The sequence below is a fragment of the Arvicanthis niloticus genome, chromosome 28, assembly GCF_011762505.2.
Source record: "Arvicanthis niloticus isolate mArvNil1 chromosome 28, mArvNil1.pat.X, whole genome shotgun sequence".
Taxonomy (NCBI): Eukaryota; Metazoa; Chordata; class Mammalia; order Rodentia; family Muridae; genus Arvicanthis; species Arvicanthis niloticus.
The window spans coordinates 24491876-24515049 of record NC_133436.1 but is presented as its reverse complement, the minus strand read 5'-3'; the positions used below and the strand labels follow the sequence as shown (position 1 = coordinate 24515049).

Here is a 23174-nt window from a genome sequence, read left to right as displayed (position 1 = left end):
ATCTCCTTCTCTGTTTGAACGACCCTAGGCCTAGACATTAATGATTCTACCCTCCCTAAAATCTAATCTTACAATATTACTGATTCAATCTCACTTCTCTTGGCTTCTGACTTAATTGTTCTCTCTGTCCACATACTAAATTTGACATATGCTCTACTCTTCTGGCTCTTTCTCATTCTCTGGCTTATTCCATCTTTATCTGTGCCTAGCTTGTTTTTTCTGTAACCTATCTTTGTAAAAGTTTACCACTAAAACTAGCATACACACATACCCACAATGCAACACAACATACCACCACTTTTTTTCCCCTCAGGGCATGTCTAAATTCTGGTTGGCTCATATCTTTGGATGTAATCTCTTGTCAAAGCAACCATGTTGCTATATAGAAATTCCTGTACATGTAATACTGTGGAGAGCCGCTCCCCAAGATGGCCCCTGGCTAGGTGCCAAGCTTTGCTTGCTTGCAGCCCGATAAACAAGCCATATAAGGATAGCTTGATGAGTGCTGGTGCTTCCGTGTTAAGGGAGCCCATCAGGCTTTGCCACGTGGACCTTTTTGATTGGTTCATGCCTAGGGTATATAGATAGGGTTAGGGTGTTTGAGGGGGTGGGGGGTTTAGAAGACTGTACAAAGTTCCTGAATAAACTGCTTGAAGAAGAGCTCCGGTGTCGTGTCTTCCTTGCTGGTCCAGGTGGGCGAGACATAATGAGTAATGAGAAGGCAAAAATATTAAGTTCTCTGGGTTCAATGGCTTGACAATCATTTTATTAGTAAACTCCAAGGTCCAGTATGATACTCAGTCTCAAAAAGTAATATGGAGAAGCAATTACAGTATATACTGGACATTGCTCTGTGACCTATGCCTACAGGCGTTTTTTTTAAATACACAAAAGCTGATTCCGTCTCTCCCTTTCCCTCTCACTCTCTCTCTGTTCCCTCCCTCCCTCCCTCCATCCCTCCTTCCCTTCCTCTCTTCCCTCCTGTGGGACCGTGAAAGAATGGCTTGGGTTTTGGTAGAAGAACTGGCTAGAAATAGCCCAGAGACCCAACAGATGTTCATGCCTGTGAGGGATGGGCATCTATTTTGCTGCACACCCAGAATCCAGGCTCTTGACACATGGTGAAAATCTCCATGTGACTCCTTGCAGTCACAGTAGGGCAATGCCCCTACCAACCCCTCCACAGGTAGAGGGTGTGACTACAGGTCTCAGGCCCTAGAGAGATTCTCATATTAATGAGTTACCTAAAGGTCAGAGGGAGTAGCCAATTATGTATTTCTTTCCCAGACCCTGCTCCCTCCTCCCTCCCTATTTAAGACAAGTCCGCCATGACCTAAGGGGCAGTGCATCCAGATTCAACTACCATCCGTCATGAAAATAAAGCCTGTAAAACACACGTACTTCCACATGTCTTTTGGGAGCCCACCAAAGGGGAACCGTGAAGAAGGTTCAACTACCAAGCCATGTCTAATCTCCCATGGAGAGCTTCTCTGTGTTTCCCCATGGAGGCCCACATCTTCAAGCAAGCTAGGGAGCAGCCAGTCACCTTTCAGCCAAATGAGAAACCACAGAATTCCTTTCCAGCAGAGAGCGGTCAGGGCATCCCTCTTCCCCATTATTTCTCTTGACTCTGTTTCTCTGTGGCCCCCCAGCGGCATCTGGGAGCCCCGAACAGAGACCACCAGCCAGCTGTGGCCATTTTGCCGCTTCTTTGCAGGAGCACCTCAGAACGCTCAGTCAACAGCTGCCTCTGCAAGTGCTCGCCTGAGCATCCCAGAGCTGGCAGGCAGTGGCCCTCTCTCCGGGTTCACTCAAGAGCCCCCACTCCTGGAAAACTTCAGACTGAGTTCTCTTCCCACTCGGGCGTGGCCCTGTGGCTTCTCACAGCCCAGCATCTGCCTGATGCCCCATAGAACCAACTCAGTCAAAGATCCTGCACTTCTGCTTCTCTCTGGAGGGGCACCTCACCCTGAGGCACCTGAGAATAGCAGAAGACATGCTGGACCCACAACTCTGCCCAACAGAAACCCACCCACGCTGGCACGACCACACCTAGCTAATCGTTCCCTGCACCCTCCCTCCTTTTCTCTATCCTTCCCTCCCTCTCCCTACTTCTCTCTTTGTGTGTGTTTGCGTGCAGGGCTATGAGTAAACACATGGCATTGCATTTTCTAGACAAGTACTATGTGATTGACCTATTCCTGCATTCACTTCTTCATATTATTTTTTAATTCTGAGTCTTGCTAATGCTTACCTTAACTTAATAGGCTTGCCTTAACTTTATTGGGTGGCTTGTAATACCCTTCAACTTGAAATTTTTCTGCTTTAGCTTCCTGACTAACTGAGATTATAAGTGTGGGCTACCCCATCTAGCTGTTTATAATTTTCTTGGGATGTTAATAAATACACTTCTACATCGATATCATTTAAATATCAAATATTTATCATTTCAAATCCTTATATAAATATGTAAGAACAGAACGAAATATTTGGAAAATGATAGATGATAAAATAACGTTGCTGTAGTTTAAAGAAGAAAAGAGTTTATTTTTAGACCACAATTCTAGTTTATAATTCATCATTGAGTAAATGTCTAAGGATAAGGATAATCAAGCAATTGGCCATATATAAATTTAATAATTTTAAATTATTTAAAATTATATATTTAAAATTAAATAATTTTAAAAATTAAATAATTTTTTTTAAAACCAACATTAATTATGGTTCTTTATCTCTTCACCTTCCCTTCTAGCTCACTTTCTGCCAAAGGTGGGGGAAAAAAAGGACAATTGGAAACAGGGAGTGTTGATTTGTTAGAAATACTTCTTTGAGGTGATTCCAATCTTCATTGTCTGCAATCAAGTCCACTAGCAAAACACCATACATGCGTCTGCAGCAGTTTCTTGATCTAGAAGAAACCATGAGGCTTGAGTTCACTGAAGCAGTAAGAAGCATGCATTATATCACCAGAAGTTCTTTGGTGCCTTTCTCTCTACAAAGTCATGACAAGTGAAGATCAGACAAGAAAGCAAGGCAAATCAATGCCAGAAAGTCATCCTCTGTCTGTTGGGTTACACTTCTCCTTTCAAACATCACATGTCTTCTCAAGTGTCTGCCCCAGCAAAACATCACATGTCCTTTCACCAAGCCGCTTCCAGAAAAATATCACATATTGGTTTTCAGAAAAACATTCTCCCACATGTGTGCTTCAGCAAAATATCCTCTCATAAGACAGTTTTCAGCAAAACAGCACATGACACAACTGAGTCTCCAACAAAAACATTAATTTCCACGTATATGGCTGATACTATGTCCACAGTCAGAAGATAAAATTGAATGCTCATATGCTAACTTACTCACTTGCTTGTGCAATTTATTTTTCCACTTGTAATCACAGGCCCTCCTACATAGGAAATTATGCTGCACACAAAGACTGGGTTTCTCACACCAATTAATATAAGGACTACTCCCCACATACATGTCCACAGTTCAAGTAACTTTATACAACTTTTCAAAGAAAATCTCTTCCCAGGTGAGTCATCGGTTGTATCAAAATGACAAAACTAACTGACCCACCCAAAATCCACATTTTCCAAAAGACATGGAACTCAGCATTTTCTTACCATAATACTAACAAAAGGTTCACCTAGGTCTTCATCTTGGTGACTTATTTAAAGAGTTAAAGTGTGTTAAAATAATTAAAGTGTTTATCCAAGGCCAACTTGCCTATATTCTAACATTAAAAAATAAAATCAAACTTTTATACCATGAAAAGTAATATGTTGGAAGGTTACTACTACTCTTCTCATTTTCCTTCTATAACTCTATTTTACTCCACCCTTCTCCAGTTTATCCTTCATCTTCTCCACTCATAGATTAATGCCTTAGTCATCATCAGTGAAGATTCTTCCTGCAGCAGATGGAAACAGCTATAGAGAGCCACAGACTGACATTATGTAAAGAAAGGGAGACCTTGGAACACTCATCTCTAAATGGGATGTCTCCAACAGAACACTCTCGTCAGAGCTCAGGGAAAACCATAGAAGGGGGCAGAAATAATATAAGAGTAAGAGCTCACAGAGGGCACTAAGAGATTTAGGTCCTATAAATCAACTGGGAAAGTTCATATAAACTAACAGAGTTTAAAGCAGCATGCCCAGAGCCTTCCTATGTCTGAATCATGTCTTCTGAATATTATAGATTCTGGTTGAGTGTTTTTATGAGACTCCCAAGTTTACTAACATTGGGCCAACGATTCTTGAGTCTCCTCGGGCTCTTTTCCTTCTGTTGGTCTTCCTTGTCCAACTTTAATGTGATATATTTTTTTGTTTCATTGCATTATATTATATCTTGTCCTGCAGTTGTCTCTTAGAAGCCAGTTCTTTTCTAATAAAAAACATAATAATAATAAGTGAGTTTCTGAAGATGTGGTGTGAGGGGAAACTAATCAAGATATGTTGTATGAGAAAAGAGTCTATTTTCCATGACAAGAAAATAATTAGTATCTAACATCTCTACCTTCATTCTATTTTGCCTCCAAGGAATAAAATTTAAGCAGCCTGGTCCTTTTGGTGTACTGAGAGATAGGAACACAAAGAGACATGGCCAAATACTAGGTGAAGAAGTGCTATACCCATTAATGAATATGTGGTATCTCTAGGAAGTGTGTTATGTCTCAACAGAAACCCAATAATTCCATCAATAACCAGTGGTTATTTGATGATCCTGGAACCTGCTGATTGTTTTACATTCTGCTGTGTGACAATGTCTGTGAAGTTCTAGACAGAAGACATTTGTCAGGTTCACACTCTTGGATATACAGAAGTCCAAGTGGGCTAAAAGCACTATTTTCCTAATACTGTGTCTTAAATATTCTATTAGAGCAACACAAAGTAGATGAAGACAACTCTTAGACAACAAAATACTTTAGAATTCAAGGTCCTGTGGGTCTTTAAAACATCTTGCTAATTTATTCTTAAACTACATTTTACTTTCAAAATAACTTTACAAGTGAAAAAAATCCAGATGTAGAAATATTTTAAAATATAATGAAATTAACAGCTATAACATTATTTAAATGGATTTTTCTCTTCAATAAAAACCAAAGACTACTGACTACTATTTAGTGAGTATGCTTTTATTACAAAAGTATATAAATCATACCTGAACTCAATAGAAACCTAAGTAGAGTTCTGCCTGTGGCATTCTATAAGCAAGTAGTTATTAATGTTTTAGTTCAGTTGTCAAGATATATTAAATAACTGAGTTATTCAACTCATAGGGTATGTTTGGGTTTGTGTGTGTGTGTGTGTGTGTGTGTGTGTGTATGTGTGTGTATGGTGGATAGCTTATACGTACAGTCCAGAAAAGTTTTTTTATGAAACAGACTACACAGTGATGATAAATTAAGAGGGAAAATTTACCTATCATTTCATAAATTATAATATTTAATGATAATTGTTATCTAGAAAAATTTTGTTACCTGTATGCCGACTGGATTTCATTTACTCTACCCTTATAGAAATCATTGTTATTCAAGTATAACCCCTTCAAGTGATAGCCTTTGGTGGTTTTTGATCCTTTGGTATTTGATATCAATGAGCCAAGTGAGAAAACAGGTATAGGCAGCAACAGATAGCACCCTGTAGTCTTACAACTTTCTTGAAGACCTCAGGTACAAGATTTCTTAGTTAAGTATATAAATGTCAGAGCTCATGTGTAGGCTAAGGAAATAGATTACTTCAGCCCTTGTCTGTAGCCAAAATTATTGCTCTAGGGTCTAATAGAGCTGAAAATTTCAGCACTAAAAAAGGTCAGAGTATCTTCTTGGGCTCTTTCTGGCTTTCTGTAATTCTGTTTCATCTTTGAATGTTTTCTCTTCTATTTCCAAGTTCTTCTTGTTTCCACCCTGGCAAATCTATAAACCATATACCTATCCTTTGATGCCGTAGATGTCTAGTAGCCCAACTTTACATGTACTACAGAAACGAAAACAAACAAACAAAAACAAAGAAGAAGCTACAACTGGACCCAATAAATGAACCATTGAAGAAGATACCACAAGAAGGTGTCACTCAACAGGGTACACACACACACACACACACAACGATCCTAGTATCCTTTATAGCTATCAAAGGAATATTTGTCCATACTCACAGCAAAGTCACTAAATCACTAATAAAGATTCATCTTATTAACATAATCTAGTTTTATGGATTTGTTTGTTTGTTTTTTTTTTCCTTTTTTTTGCTTGTATTTAGACACAGGGCTCATTATGTTGCTTTGGCATAACAGGAACTCAAAATGGCCACCCTCATTCTCCTCCTATCACAATCTCTTGAAAGCAAGGTTTGCAGGCATGTTCTTCCTTTCCCATGTTTATTGTTACCCTGCAACAATTACAGAACTCCACTTTCAGAGAAACGCCCCTGCTCTGAACCCATAAAAATAGGTACAGAGTGACTGTACAAGATACTCTGACCAATCTTGGCTGTGACATCATCCTTAGGAAGTAGAGCAAGTGGTGTCTGGGATTGTAATCTGAAAATATGGAATTTCCTTTGTGGCTCCAACTCTCAATAAAGAACTTAGACATTGGGTGACTGCAAACTTTTAAAACCAATCTGGAAATCAATCTAGTGGCTTCATGGACAACTCTACTTGTAAGCATATCACAAAATGATGCTCCACCATATCACAAGGACAAATGCTCCATAATGTTCACAGTGGCTTTGTTCATAATAAGGTTAAGGACATCAACCCACCCACAAAACTTTTGACCCAAAACTTGTCATGTTTAAAAATAATGCAGGGACAAAGATGCAGCAGAGACTGAAGGAATGGCCAGCCAATAATTGACCCAATTTGAAACCCATCTCACAGGAAAGGACCAATCCATGATACTATTAATGATACTCTGATATACTCACAAACAGAAGACTAGAATAACTGAACTCTGAGAGGCTCTAACCAGCAGGGGAATCAAATAGGGTTAAATGGAGGTCAGAGACTCTTACGGAAGAACTAGAGGAAGGACTAAAAGCCCTGAAGGGTATAGGAACTCCACAGAAAGACCAACAGAGTTAACTAATCTAGACCACTGGGAGATCTCGGAGAACAAACTACCAACCAAAGAGGATACACAGGCTGGACCAAAGCCCCCAGCACATATGTAATACATGTGCAACTCAGTTATTATGTGGGTTCCCCACATGAATAGGGACAGCAGGGGCTGTCCCTAAAGCTGTAGCCTGACTATGAAATCCCTTCCCCAACAGGGTTTGCTTGTCTGGCCTTAGTGGTGACAGGATACACCTAACCCTATAGAAATTGATGGTCTAGGGTAGGCTAATACCAAGTGGGTCCCCACACTCTCAGAAGATAAGATAAGGGAGAGGGGAGAATGACTCTGTGATGGGAAGACTAGAGGGGGCAGCATTTGGAATGTAAGTAAATGAATAAATAAATAAATTATAAAAATAAGGAAAATTATTTCTAAAAAAATTATCAGTGACAATTTTGTTGAGCTCCACTCCACAGTGTCTGAAGTTGCTGGACGTCTATCTCCCTTATATACTACTGACCAGAGCACTGCAGTTTGGCTACTGTCTCCTCATGGGCACCTTCCCCTTCAACTCTTTTCTCTCTGGCTTCATCTCTTGTGTGGGCAGCTTCATCCTAGCAGTTTGCTTGAGAATACAGATCAATCCCCAGAACAAGGCAGATTTCTAAGGCATCTCTCCAGGGCTAGACTTTGCTGATTTTCCCTTTGCCAGCACTATCCTGCACCTTGTCATCATGAACTTCTTTGGCTGAACTGTTCTCGTTTCCTTACTGTGGAGTTGGAGATGGGTGAAACCTCACTCTTTGACATCCCCTGGATAGGAATTCTTGAGCTGGAAGATTGTTGCACATGGATTCTTTAGATTTGTTCTTAACTACGACTCTCAATGGGTGTGAGGTAGCATGTCCAGAGAACTCCCTTTGTTTTATCAGACCAACTCTACAGTGCTTGTCTGTTAACACAGAATCTGCCTATCCTCAATATAACCCTTACTTTCCAAATTAAAAAAACGTTTCTCTGCTACTTTCCCTGACATCCACAAAAAAAAAAAAATTATCAATGACAATTTTGTTAGAGTTTAAGAGAAACCATCATCGATGTTAGGTGACATCCTGAGAGCCACCAAAAAGAAAGATAGAAAATAAGACGTGGATTTTAACTATGGCACAGGATAAAAATGTAAAACTTATTAATAAAGAAGAAAACTCTCAAAAAGAGCAGGTTAGTGAGCTGAGGGTTGAGCTACAAATGCATCTGGCCACAGGCATAATTCAGACAGGATTTTCAATGGTGTCTCCAATGCCACCTGTGTTTTCTTGGCTTTATTTCATGCACATCTTCAATGATGCCATGGCAGGAAGTGCTCCAGTCTTCCTCTGAAAACCATTTGGTTTAAATGTTACTATTGATAGAGCATTTTCAGTTTCTACTCTGCTGATATATCATCACTAAGTATCTTCCCTTCTGTCAGCAGGGGGTTCAAACAGCAAGTGGTCTTACAACTGCCATTTTGGAAGCCTCGTGATTGACATATTGTTTTTTCAAGGTGGCCAAAGTAGCAAAGAGATAGCTTAATGTTGCCAATCTGTTAGTCTCATCTCTCAACATCACTGCTTATTTATTAGACAGTAAACATCATTAGGAGCCCTCACAAGGTTAAGAAAAGCTCACTAAAACTAGTAGTGCTTTAACAGTGCTGAATGTGCTAATCAGCACCCAGTAGAACTTGGCTTCCTCTGATCTGTTTCACTTTGGGAGAAGTCTATGAACACCTTCAAGTTTTTCTTTGAAGGACAATATTCATACCAATTTCAAAACAATACAATGAAGAAGGAGGAGGAGATGAAGAAGAAGAAGGCAGATGGGAGCAGCTTGGGGAAGTGTAGGCTCTAACAGTATAGCCCCCGTGGCTTTTGGCAGTGCGAGTTCCAACATTGACAGAATGGTCCATGATATTTTGGCCCCCAAATGTGGGGCAGAGCAGTTCTCAATATTTTTGGCGCCCATTGTGGGGCAGCTCAGGCTGCAACAGTTGTCATCACCATCTGCAGGTCAGGGTTCAGCAAGAGAGAGAGAGAGAGTGAGGACCAGACAGAGTGTGATTCAATCCCGTTTATTCTTCACTCTCTCTTCTTCTCTCCAAGTCCCTAGTTTCTAGTCCAAGTTCCAAGTCTCGAGTTCCTAGTCCCTAGTTCCTAGTTCCTAGTGCCTCCAAGTTCCAAGCTTTTTTCCAAGCTCCCTTCCAAGTGCCCAATACTTAATAATAATCTCTTCTGTCTGCCTCTCACCTTTTATATGTCTCACTTCTAAGCCACACCTTTAAGTCACTCCTTTAAGTCATGCCCTTAGGTCTTGTCTCTAAATCTGATCTCTAAGTCACACCCTTAAGTCACACACCTTTAAGTCTCACACACCCAAGGGAAGATCCTGGGTATCTAAAACAAGATGTTATCAGAGTGTGCTCAGCTGTTGTAGGCTGTTGTAATCAAGTCTTTTGTCAGGGTATATGGGTCAAGATGGCTGCAAGGATGATAGCCTCCTTCAGTTGGCTCCCCACAGAAGACAACAATGATGATGATGACAATACTGCCTTGATATAATGCCCTTGTGAAATGTTTCAGTGACTTAAAATTTATATGTCCTTGCAAGTTTAACACCCCATTTAACTTTGTGCCAAAATATTGATATGATTTAGTTTTTTAAAATGCATGATGATCTTAATCTCTAAATAGTAGAGGCTTAACTCATGAAAAGATTTCAGGTTTTGTCCAATTGCAGTTAGACTTTCTTTCAATGGTTTCTTTTTTCTTTTCTACTGACTTCTCCTAGCAATTAGGAAGACCCAAGAAAGCAGGCTTCAATAAGTACTTACTGGCTTTTATCATGTGCTTTGTAATGGTTATCTTTTAAACTGTTTAGCCAATATTTAGATTTTTCTGAAACATTAGCCTTGAGAGTTTACAGTGAGGAGAATTTATCTGAACTTTCAAGTAGTACTTCTTTATATCTACAAATGACTGAAAATGGACAAGAAATACTCAGCAAAGAGTTTATAGCTTATAAAACCTAAGTGTCCTTAAAGACAACACAGTCACAATATAAGAAAGAGATGTATTTGTCAAGTGCACACAGCCATAAAATACACCAAAACATTTATAATGTATTGCACAGTGTGGTTAGCTATAGGTATTTCAATGTTAGATTTTAAATTTATCCTCATATTAATAAATGATACTACAATATATGATTAAATGACTGAGCTAAAATGATCTCTCATGTTTTGTTATTCATTTGATTAATCTTTTTCTTCATCTTGTTGATATAGTTCTTTTGTATGCCCTCTTTTTTGCTAAAGGTCATAATCCATCATCTATGATACAGTAAGTATCGGAAATGATGTTGCACAATGGGAAATTCAATGTTATCCAATTTAACAAATATTAGGATGACATATAATACATATGGAATATGGAATTATATTTAAAACACATATAATAATAGTACCCAGGAAGGCAATTTGCATTCACTTTGACAGAGACAACTAGGAAAACCTGGAGAAAATATTGAAAACCGAATCTGCAGAAATCTGCTCATAATGTTAGATAGTTTAACCATCATGTTAAAGGAAGGTGTGACTGCCTAAGACACTGAAAGTATTTGGAAAGTTGGAGAAGATTTTCAGTTATTTGCCAAAATGTATTGTCATGGGTATCTGTAGAGTTTTTTTTTAATCAATTAGACAATAGCAATCAAGCCTTTAAAATGGGCAATGTATTCTCAAAACTCTCAAAGAGAAACATAAACACTAAGCAAGCCACAAACCCTTATATCTACAATGGTGTATTACCTGCAACGTATGCTAGAGCAACGGTAACAAACAAAGCTTGTGGGAGAAACCAACCAATAACAGATTAGATTTAAAGTACCCTCCACAACCCAGAGCATCCTCTGTTTCTGTGATCAGGAACCTAAGACTAGATAGCTAGGCATCTACGACAAACTAAATAATACTTGTAGAAAAAAAAAGGGAAAATATATAGTGATAGAATGACTTCTAAAGATACTTTATAACACTCATGGTTCAGTGTCTTGTTCACATATAAAGAACCCCAGCCACACATTAGACAGATAGTGACAGACCTTGAAACACTCAGACCTAAACGGAATGTCTCCATCAAATTTCACTCCTTAAAGCTCAGGGAATCCTATGGAAGCTGAAAGAGTATAAGAACCAGAGGGAACAGAAAACACCAAGAAAACAAATACCTCTGAATCAACATGAGCAATGCTCATATGAATGCACAGAGAGTAGAACAGCATATACAAGCACTGGTCTGTACCAAGACCTTGGTATGTAAATAATGGCTTTAGGTTTAGTATTTATATGGAATTCCTAAGTGTGTAAATCAGTGGGTCTCTGATTCTCGTGCCTTCTCTTTGGCTCTGTGCTTCTGTTGGTTTGTCTTGTAAAACTTCAATAGAATCGTTTTGTTTTGCCTTATATGTTATTTATAAGTAAATATTAAATATTTTATTTTTATCTTATATGTTATATCGCAAATAAATGAGTAAACGAATATATGAATAAATGATCACCTTGACACTAGTTAGGAGAAGGAATACCAATTTTATCCAGTACGGCGACACAGGACATACCAACCCTATCAGGACAGGCCTAGGAATCAGGAGTATTTGACCAACATACAAATACATTCCAGTTTTTGGTGTGCTCTTATTTGCTTACAGATTGGTGTTTTTCTGTCTTTTTAAGTGTGTTTTCATTTTTGTTTTATTGATTCTACTGTTGTATTAGATTTTGTTTCTTTTTTTGTGAAAGAATTTAAAGTTAGGAGGTAGAAAGGCAGAGAAAATTTGAATGAACTTTGGGTTGGGGAAAGCCTTCTCCAATGATCTTAGTGTTGCAGCTCTTTTAAATGAAGAACTTCTCCTATGCTCTTCAGTGAAACAGCTCTCTGAAAATTATCATAAGTTGTGCACATACCTCTATTCAGGATGAGCTTGTAAGTAAATGCATTATTCGAGGTGAACCAGGGGTACATATGAACTATAGTGAGTGCAAAAGAGGTTTCCTGGTAAATGAAACTCACTGGTTTAAATATAAAAGGCCTGCCTCATTTTTATGGAGAGGTATTCCAGGAATTCCAAATATTTGTTAGATTGATCCTTATTGGGAAAAAAGGAAGTTTATAGGTCTGCCAAGAACTATTCAACCTTTCCCAGTTTGAAGGTGTGGGGAGTTGGGATCCCTAGACAAGGTCAAAGAACGGGAAACCCTAAAGGGAAAAAGACTTCTCCATTTTTCAAGAAGTTCAGAGGTGCTATCAAGTCATGGTAAATTGCAACACTAATTTGCAAGGTTTTCCCATAGACTGGGAGAGTGAAGCCTTTAAAACTGCTCATCTTTATTAGTTTCAAGGTGTATGCATATGTACACTAAAAGATATGTACATTTTGATATAAATGCACATAACATCAATATGAAACAGAGTGCCTCCAGAAGAGAAATAACTGCAAATGAATAAATATTAGTATTTGTAATATAGAACATTTATAATATTAAAAAATAAACTGTAGATAATAACACAGGTAAGGTCTGAGTTTAATGTAGAGTGAAAGATTCTAGTCAAGAAAGAGCAGCAATATACAGCAGCACTCTTGTAAAATTAAACAGTAATTTCACATTTCAAAACTTATTATTTAGGAAGCAATAAGTAATTTCATGTACTGATATATATTTATATGTATACATATATATATGCATATATTTACATACATGTAAATATATATGTAAGTATATTATATTGCTATTTTATTTACTGAATGAGTTACCTTAGTTGTATTTCCCTCTACAAACATGATTTTGTTTAGATCTCATGTTTCACTTAACCATTTATCATTGCTATTAATCTGATTTTGCTTCTTTGGTATTTTGTAAAATGTCTCAGTGTTCTGCTGCACTGTCTCCAGAGGGATTAGTGCCTTCTTGAAGCTTTGTTAGTGGATTGAGTAGAGATAAGGGATTTGCTTCATAGCTTTACTGAGTAAGAGACAGTAGTAAACATGAATAATTAATTAGCCAGCTACCCTCTATATATTTTCTTCTACTTATTCTGCAGGAAGTTTCAGATTTGATAACGTCACTAATGGTTTTATGAATGAATAGGATACCTTAAGTAAAAATGAGCCTGTTTGTGGAATCTCTCGTTTTTAGTAACAAAGACTTCTGGCTAATTTAATTTCTTATTTGAAGAAAGCCTTGAAATATTTAACACATTAGAAGTCACTTGGGAAATTTTGCATTTAAAAATATGACTTGTTAAAATCATAAATTATAAATTATGTATGAAGTCATATAAAATTATTTAAATATAATTATGTGAATAATTGAAGAGATGAAGGATGTTAGATAGCTAACAGCATATTGCAAGAATGTTTATTTTGTATCTCATATTTGAAAAGAAAACAGTTTCTTTTTTATTATTCATTTTATTTATTTACATTTCAAATGTTGTCCCCCTTTCTGTTCTCTCCTCCATGAACCCCCTCCCCATTTTTTCTCCCCTTTTCCTCTAAGAGGGTACTCTCTCACCCACCCACCCACTCATACCTCACCTCTCCAGCATCCCCCTTCTCTGGGGCATCAAGCCTTCACAGGACTAAGCACATTCTCTCCCACTGAGGCCAGATAATGCAATCTTCTGCTACATATATAGCTGGGCCCAAGTATCAGCCTATGTATGCCTTTGGTGGTAGCTTAGTCCCTGGGAGCTCTGATGGGTCCAGTTAGTTGAATATATATATAATATATATATATATATATATATATATATATATATATATATATATGCATGTGCATGCATATGTGTGTGTGTGTGTGTGTGTGTGTGTGTGTGTGTGTGCGCGCGCTATTCTATTGGATTGCAATTCCCTTCAGTTCCTTCAGTCCTTTCCCAAACTCTTCCCTAGGGGTTCTCTGGCTCAGTCCAATGGTTGACTGTAAGTATCTGCATCTATCTCAGTCAGATGCTTGTCAAGCCTTTCAGAGGACAGTCATGCCAGGCTCCTATATGCAAGCATGTCCTGGTATCAGCAATAGTGTCAGTTTTGGTGTCTGCAGATGGGATGGATCCCAAGGTGGGGCAGTCTCTGAATGGCCTTCCCTTCAGTCTCTATTCCATTTTTTGTCCCTGCATTTCCTTTAGACAGGAACAATTCTGGGTTAAAAATTTTGAGATGGGTGAATGGTACTCTCTCAACTGGGACCATGTCTATCTACTGGAGGTAATCTCTTCAGGTTCTATCTCCCCGCTGTTAGACATTTTGGCTAATGTTATGATTATTGTGTCCTGTGAGTCTCTCGCTTCCCTGGTGCCTGGGACTTTTTAGTAGTTTCTCCCATTCCCTACCTCACACTGCTGCATATTTCTATTCATTCTCCCAGCCCTCTGGGCTTCTTTTCTGTTTTCCTCAATACCTGCTCCTGCTCCTCCCCTTTTCCCATTTCACTCCTCTCTCTAACTCTGGTCCCTCTTTCCCTCTGCCTCCACTGATTATTTTGTTCCCCTTCTAAATGGGATTGAATCATGAACAATTGGGCCTGCCTTCTTTTTAAGTTTCAAATAGTCTGCGAGTTACATCATTGGAACTCTGAACTTTTTGGCTAATATCAACTTATCAGTGAATATCTATCATGTGTATCCTTTTGGGTCTGAGTTGCCTCACTAAGAATGATATTTTCTAGTTTCATTTATTTGCCTACAAAATTCATGATATTGTTCTTTTTAATAGCTGAACAGTATTCTATGGTGTAAATGTACATTTTTTGTATCCATTCTTCAGCTGAGGACTATCTGGATGGTTTCCAGCTTCTGGCTATTGTAAATGTGACTGTTATAAACATAGTGGAGCATGCATCCTTGTTATATGTTGGAGCATCATTTGGGTATATGCCCAGGAGTAGTATAGCTGAGTCTTCAGGTAGAACTATTTCCAGTTTTTTTTGAGAAACTGCCAGATTGATTTCCAGAGTGGTTTTACCAGTTTAAAATCCCACCAGCAATGGAGAAATGTTTTTTTTTTCCTCCAAATCTTCATCAGCAACTTCTGTCACCTGATTTTATCTTAGGTATTCAGACTGGTATAAAGTGGGGTTAATAAAGATCTTTTTCCAGTCTGTAAGTTGCCATTTTGTCTTATTAACATTCTTACCTTTCAGAAGCTTTTTAGTTTCATGAGGTGCCATTTGTCATTTGTTGATCTTAGAGCCTGAACCTTCAGTGTTCTGTTCAAAATTATATTCAAGCACTGATTTTCTTTTCCAGTTATCCGCATATTGTTCTCTAGAAAGTAAGGAAAAAATAGGGTTTACATAATTTCACTTTAGAGTATATTTTTAGAGTTGTTTGTGTTATCATTTCTTTTATTATGTTTTTGGTACTTATTATTTTATGTTACAGCAAAAAATAAATGTGTTTGGGTGTTATATAATTATCCAGAACTTTAAAGAATGAAAGTAGTAAAGTTTGGCTTTGGCAAAAACATAAAATTTGTTACTCATACAGAAAGTTTTTGAGACTTAGGATTGATTCTACCCAATGTTCATAGCATAAGTTTTCAGGAGGTAATTTATAACAAAAGATGAATACAATATGATAAAATAAAGTAAAATAAAATAGGACATAAAGTTGCAATAGAAATGAGGTAAGAAGTAATAAGAAAATGTTAGTTAGTGATGGATGAACATGATCAATGGATATTGTGTAAATGAAACCTTTAAATTATGAAAATGGCAAACAAAATTATTGTAGGTAACATTTTGAAGGCAGTTATTCTTAGTAAACAGCAAAAATATTCAAGTAGGTCTTCAGAAATAAATGTGAACTTGACACTAAAACCATCTAAGTTAATTAACATAATAAATTATGATAGTTGTATAATTTTTATTCATCACTAATGGCAAACAACAAAGTGAAAAGAAATGATATTTTTCTATTCAGTTTTTACACCTTACGAAACTTGACACTTGGTCATTGTTAAATAATTTGATATAAATTACTGTTTGAATATAATTACTAGGAACAAGTTAAACTGGTTAAATCCAGTGATGCACTGTATAGCTATCTGTTAAAGTTATTGTCCTGTGTCCCTTTCCTGCCACATGCTTTCAGAAATAAGACTCAAACTCAAAATATATTCACAAATACTGTGGCCATATAGCTAGGCTCTACTCTGATTAGATTATAAATTAAGACAACACAATTATTTTAACTTACATGCTGCCATGTGGCTTGTTACCTGTGCTCAGGTACTATATATCCCATCTCCTCACATTTTCTGTGTGTGAGGGGAAACAGAGGATGGGTCTCCAACTTGGCTCTCTCCCAGAATTCTTTGTTCTTCCAGATGATCCACCGCCCATTTCCTGCCTGCCATAGGCTTTTTTAAGTTAACAGGTGATGCATCCATACAATGCACAATATATTCTTTATACTTCTATCTACAAGCTAGCACAAATATGTCTAGAGCAGTAAAATTAGAGACACAGTATCAGACCCTAAAGAATAAAGAAGCTTAGAAAGTCATGTGATTTCTTGTGAAACAGTCTTTTGGATTGAGACTGTTATGAGAGAGAGAAATGAGGATGTTTGATGATGAGAGGGTCAAGACATCAATATGACACAACAATATTTTTGTACTTTATGACAAGATGTCAAAATATGTGACAACAAAGCTGGTAGAAATAGACAGACATATACACAAAGCAAGACAGAAATAAAAAAAAATAAACAATCAAACAGACAAACCCACAAACTGTGGCTGGATATTTTAGCAGGCTGCCCTTTATAGATGATAAACTAGAAAAATAAATTCAGAAGACCAGAAGAATAACAACAAAATGCCTTTCCTATCTATTTGAAAAATGACATATAGATCATATATTGGATCACAAGATAACTCTGTGTTGAAATTCAAAAGAAGAACCTAACTAGAACATCTTAATATCTGAAAAAAATCATTATTTGTTTATTATATGACCTATGGAACAAAAATATAAGATTGGGCAAAGTGAGATGTTATTTCATCAGATAGACAACAAGAAGCAAACACACAATGTCTTGCTGATGGCCATAAAGTGCTAAATGCTAAATAGATGGATAGTGTAAATGGTCATATTGAAAAGAAAATGTTTAATAATTAATCAGCTTTTTATGTAATTCTGGAAAAATATGAGGAGATTAAATTCAATATAAAAAAGTGAAGAAAATAAAGTGGCAAAGTCAATTTTAAAATAATAAGCATGGAATTAATTTATTATGAGATTACAAAAGTAATTGCTGTTTGGCAATGTTGAAATTTGTTGTTTGATAGCATAATGCATTCTTAATGTGGGTTTTATACATTATTTAATGTATTAATTACATTTAGCTACTTGCTACACATGTATTATGAGTGTGCATGCCTGCTCATCAAGCCACGTGTTGATGAGCAGGTATGCACTCTCTCTCCCTCTCTCTCTCTCTCTCTATATATATATATATATATATATACTAATTACTATATATATACTAATATATAAGTATATATATACTAATTACTATATACTATATATAGTATAGTATATAGTAATATACTATATACTATATACTAATATATATTATTATATATATACTAATATATATATATATATATCAACTTACAGGAGTCAGTTTCCTCCCAATATTAATGAACTTTCTTTCTTTTTTTTGGTTTGGCTAATGTCTTATTAATTTCTGTTCATTTATTTTATACTATTAAAATGATGTTAGACAGAAAGTTTAATTTCCTTATTCAAATTCAAAATAGATTGAAAAGTAGCAGAGACAAATGCACAGCATCAACAAACAACACACTTGGTCCAGTAGCAGATAATTAATCTATCATACTGTAGGGAATTCAAGTTTTCCAAAAGAAAAGAATCCTTGGAAATGAAAACCATGGTGACTAGCCATCAGAATTGACAGTGATCAACCTGAAGCTATGGTTGAGGCAGGTCTTCTAAAGCTACACAGAAGGCTGTCAAAAGAAAGAAAGAACAACAATGAAAAAAAAATGTCCCTTGAGCTTCATTGTTCTATAGGCCTACATTCCAGGCCTATGGAAAGCAGGCAAATCCAGCTCTACCTACACTCATAGTGACTTATTGTCACCAGGGACAACCAGACCTGAAAACATCTGGGACAACCAGGTAGAACTTCACACAAGGCCCATTGCCTGCCAGGTCCCCTTAGGCACACCTAGCAGCTAAGAACTGTTCTTTGTCCTCTGAACTACATTTCTGGCCCACAACTCTTATTGAATTTCCAGAGGCCTTGCCACACTAGGAGTATCCATGTTATACTCTTTTTCCCCCAATCCCTACCTGTCCAGGCCTCTTAGTGCACACCCAATAGAGGTGACATGCTCCTGGTCATCTAAGCTCTATTGTCCAGCACAAGGGTCTGCCTACATTACAAAGATCTGCAGGCAGCAAAGCAATCCACCTCTGCCTGTGTTCTTGGAGGCCTTCTAGCACCAGGTACTACTAGGTAAACCCCTTCCTCAACAATCCTCTTCCTGCTATGTCTTTCTAAAACACATCCAAAAGTGCTAATCTGCACCTGTTCTCTCTGCTCATTTTCCAGCACACAACTTTGTCTCCATTCACACTCACCAGAGACAATAAGATCCACAGTGCCTGCCTCACCAGAGACAATAAGATGGCTAGAGACCAGCATAAAAACAAAATCAAGAATGGCAATATGGTACCACCAGAGCCCAGCTATCTTATTATAACAAGCTTTGGATATCCTAACACAGTCAAAGCACAGAAAATTACCTTAAATGCAATCTAATAAATATGACAGAGGTCTTTAAAGAAGAAAGGAGTAAATATTATAAATAAATAGAGGAATATGCCATCAAACAGGTGAATAATAAAACTGCTCAACACCTGGAAATGGAAGCAATAAAGGAAATACAAACAAGGAATACTGGAGATGGAAAAACTGGAAAAGAGAACAAGAACTACAGAGGTAGGCATCACCAATAGAATACAGAAGATAGAAGACAGAGACTTTCAGGCATAGAAGGTATGATAGAAGAAAATGATTTATTGGTCAAAGAAAACGTTAAATCTAAAAAGTTCCTGGTACATTCTGAGATACTATGAAAAAACCTAAGAACACAAAAACTAAGAATAATAGAAATAGGAGAAGAGTCCCAGCTCCAAGGCTGGGATTTCAACAAAATCATGTAAGAGAATTTCCCCAACCGATAGGAAGAGATGCTTACAAGAGGCTTACAAAACACCAAATAGATGGAGCCAGAAAACAAAATCCTCCCTCCATCTATTAATCAAAACACTAAATGTTCACAATTACAACAACAACAAAATATTGAAAGCTCCAAGGGGAAAAGGCCAAGAAACATATAAAGGCAGACGTATTTAAATTACTTCCGGCTTTCCAAACAAGACGCTGAAGTCCAGAAGGTCCTGGGTAGACCTTTTGGAGTCTCTAAGACATCACGCATGCCAATTACTTTATCTAGCAACATATTAAAAAATCTATGATGACTGAAACACCATAGATGGAGAAAGGAAGATATTCCAAGACAAAAATCAAGTTTAAACAATATCTATCCACAAATTCAGGGAAGGGAAACTCTAATCCAAAGAGTTTAACCACATCCAAGAAAACACACGAAATATATAACTCCACACCCACCAGCAAAACCAAAAGACAGGAAACACATGCACACACACTACCATCATCAACATCAAATTAACAGGAATTAACAATCATTGGACATTAATATCTTGAATGATATTGGTCTTAATTCCACAATAAAAACCAGAGGCTAAGATAATGGATGCAAAAACAGGATGTATTATTCTGGTGAATACAAGAAACACACCTCAGTAATAAAGAGAGATATTACTTCAGAGTGAAGTTTAGAGAGTTTGCCAAGCAAATAGAATCAAGAAACAAGCTGGAGTTAATATGACAATATCTAATATAATAGATTTTTAATCAAAATCCAAGGGCACATTAAAAAACCATCATTGACCATAACCAAGTAAGAAATATCCTAAGGATGTAGTAATGATGTTTCAATGTATGAAAATCTATCAATGTAATTCACTCTATAAACAAATGATACTCAGTCAGATACCCAGTATTAGGGGTTTCAAAAGAAAGGATGGATTCCTTGCCAGATTGGAGTTAAAAATATGCCTCAAAAAACAAAACGATGCAACAGGCCTAAAACTAGAGATTTATGAAGTGGGGTATATATAAAAGCTTTATAGAGATGTGGAGTGTAGCACTAGTAGAAGGGAAAAGAGACCAGGCTGGGCAGGCACTGGCCTTTTAACAAAGGGTACAGTGCATGTGCATACTCATAGGAAGACTATGAGACCATGGGTGACAGTAAAAATGTGTCACATTTTGGCAGCTGTGGATGACATGACCACATCCTGGATTATTGAAGGTGGGCTTGAGGGGGTGGAGTGGGGTTTTCCAACATCCAGGAAACTGACACCTGAAGCTTTTACTAACCAAAGGAAGGGTACAATTCTCCGTGACAATGCCAGACTTCTGCCACAACCAAGGCTTCAAATGTTGAATTTCTTGGGCTATGAAGTTTGTCTCATCTACCATATTACCCATCCTCTTAGCAAGTAACCCCACTTCCTCAAGCATCTCAACCATGCTTTGAAGGGAAAATGCCACCACAGCTAACAGATGCTTTTCATGTGATAAGAATAAGCAAACTTATTTCTCTTTGGAAAAAAAATGTGTTGCTTAACAATGGTTCTTATTTTGATTTGAATGTGTGAGTTAGGTTCATATACAATGACTTAAATTTTATGGTCCAACCTGTAAACGCTTTTGCATCAACCTGATTTCAAAGTTAAAAGTTAAATTTTAAAGGATTATCAATGTGAAAATTCTTTGGAGAACATTGTAGAGGAAAAAGCTTGAAATAAAGTATGAAAACCTTGAGGAATATTATAACTGAAAAAGAGAAAAAAAATGAATTCCTATGAACTTCACAGCCACAAATTTGGTAACTTTGAAAAATACAGCTTATCAACCTCACTGGACAAAAACCATAGAGAATTCAAATGAGTATTTGACTAAAAATAAATTCATAATTACAACAGAGTGTCTCTGTAAAAAGAACCCTAGTGCTACACTGAACACTGTCAACATCTAAGAAAAAATAAAAAACTGCAGAATTATTATAAAAGTCTCTAGAAAAAATGAGAAAGAATTAAAATCTGCAACCAATCTTATGAATCAATAATGAATCTGATGGTAAAACTTAACATAGACTTTATTTTTCTGTGTAAAAATTATGTGATTTTCTAACAAATATTGATGCAATATTAATGGAATAGATATTGGCAAATGAAATGCAATGATGAGAGGGAAAAGTAATGTCTCATGACCAAGTGGGGCTTTCTGTAGCCAAGCAAGATTCCCATGCTCCAAGCTCTGTGAATGTTACTCACTATATAATGAATAACAAAAACTCTTGGTGATTAATGTACTAGATTTAGAAAATGAATTTGACAAAATATTCACTTGGATTTTATAAAAGTCTACATAGACTAATGACTTTCCTCAAAATAATATAGAAAAGGTACTAATTATTTTCATTAGCAATATACTGACTGCTATAATAAGATTCAGGGAAAGATACCTTTATTGACGTTCCAACATCATGTACTGTAAGACAAGAAAAACAAATGTGGGTTTGGGAATGGGCATGGGCATGTGAGAAGTAAGACTATTCCCAAGTGGAGTGGTTTGTGTAGAAAGCCTCAGAACAAATTACTGGAACTAATAAAGGAAGTTAATGAGTTCAAAGAATACAAAATCAAGTTTTAAAAATTCAATTATCTTCTGATAGACTTACAGCAAAAAACCAAATTTACAATTAAGAAAATAATGACATTTATCATGGTATTACACATATTAAGTGTCTTGGGATAATCGAAAGAAAATATGCACAAATACTCTTGTACTATAAACTAAAATATCAGTGCTACAAAGATTAAGACCAAAGCCGTTTAATGGAATAGCATTACTATGGACTGGATGAGTTCATAAACACAATGATTAGAATGATATACATGTTGTACAACACCTGATAACCCATGTAAAGTTTATATGATAGGCCTTATACCAGTGGTTCCCAACCTTCCTAGTGCTGTGACCTTTCAATATAGTTCCTCATGTTGTGGTGACCTCCAACCATAAAATTATTTTTTTCTTACTTAATAAATTTGCTACTGTTGTGAATCATTATATAAATATCTGATATTCAACCTTCGAAGGATTTGTGAGCCATATGTTGAGAATCACTGTTTCAGAACATTTAAGTCTAGAAATAAAAAAATAATTTGGGGTTACGAGAGCATGTGACCCAGGCCCAGACTCAACACTGGCAACAGCAGAATGGCTTTAGTATCAGGGAAATAAGATAAATAGTGAAAAAGAAGATTGTGGAAAAGTGTTCACATGTAGACACCCTCCCAACCTCCAAAAAAGGTAAGTTCATTCAAAAGCTGTTTTGAGACAATAAATAAAAAGTGTTAGTCTGAATGAAGTCAAACAAGTGCCAAAATAATGCAGATTATAGATCTAACTAAAGATTCTGTAAGTAAATAGCATGATACATTTCCAATCTGATATAATTAAAGCATAAATCTTAATAAGAAAACACAGAGCTGAGAATGAGTTTATCTATATATAATGCAGAAAGCCTAAGTTTCAATTATCATGCTCCATAAATTATATGGAGGAAGGCATACTTGTAATCTATTGTCCCCTCCTCCCTATGTGAATGCAGAGAGGTTTGTTTACTGGTCTAGAGGTAATGGATCCTGGAAGATTTGAGCAATAAATGAGGTAGACTGAAGTCTCATCCAATGGCCAACTTTATTCAGGTCATCAGGCAATTTATACAATGAGGATTAAAAAACGTCACACAAGTAAGATATCCAACCACAAGGATAAGCCACATGTTTCAGACAAACTATGTGGCAAAAACATGTCTTTCC

General features: G+C 36.7%; 1 long non-coding RNA gene across 2 annotated transcripts in view; it reads right to left on the bottom strand.

Annotated features, from left to right (window-relative positions):
- Positions 1-2658: 2658 nt before the first annotated feature.
- Positions 2659-23174, bottom strand: part of LOC143440179 (uncharacterized) — a 64929-nt gene continuing 44413 nt past the window's right edge. For both annotated transcript variants that reach the window (XR_013108026.1, XR_013108027.1), the window contains 2 exons: positions 15293-15423; positions 2659-4386 (listed from right to left, as the gene is read on the bottom strand). This is a non-coding gene — a long non-coding RNA (uncharacterized LOC143440179). The remainder of the gene's footprint in view (positions 4387-15292; positions 15424-23174) is intronic.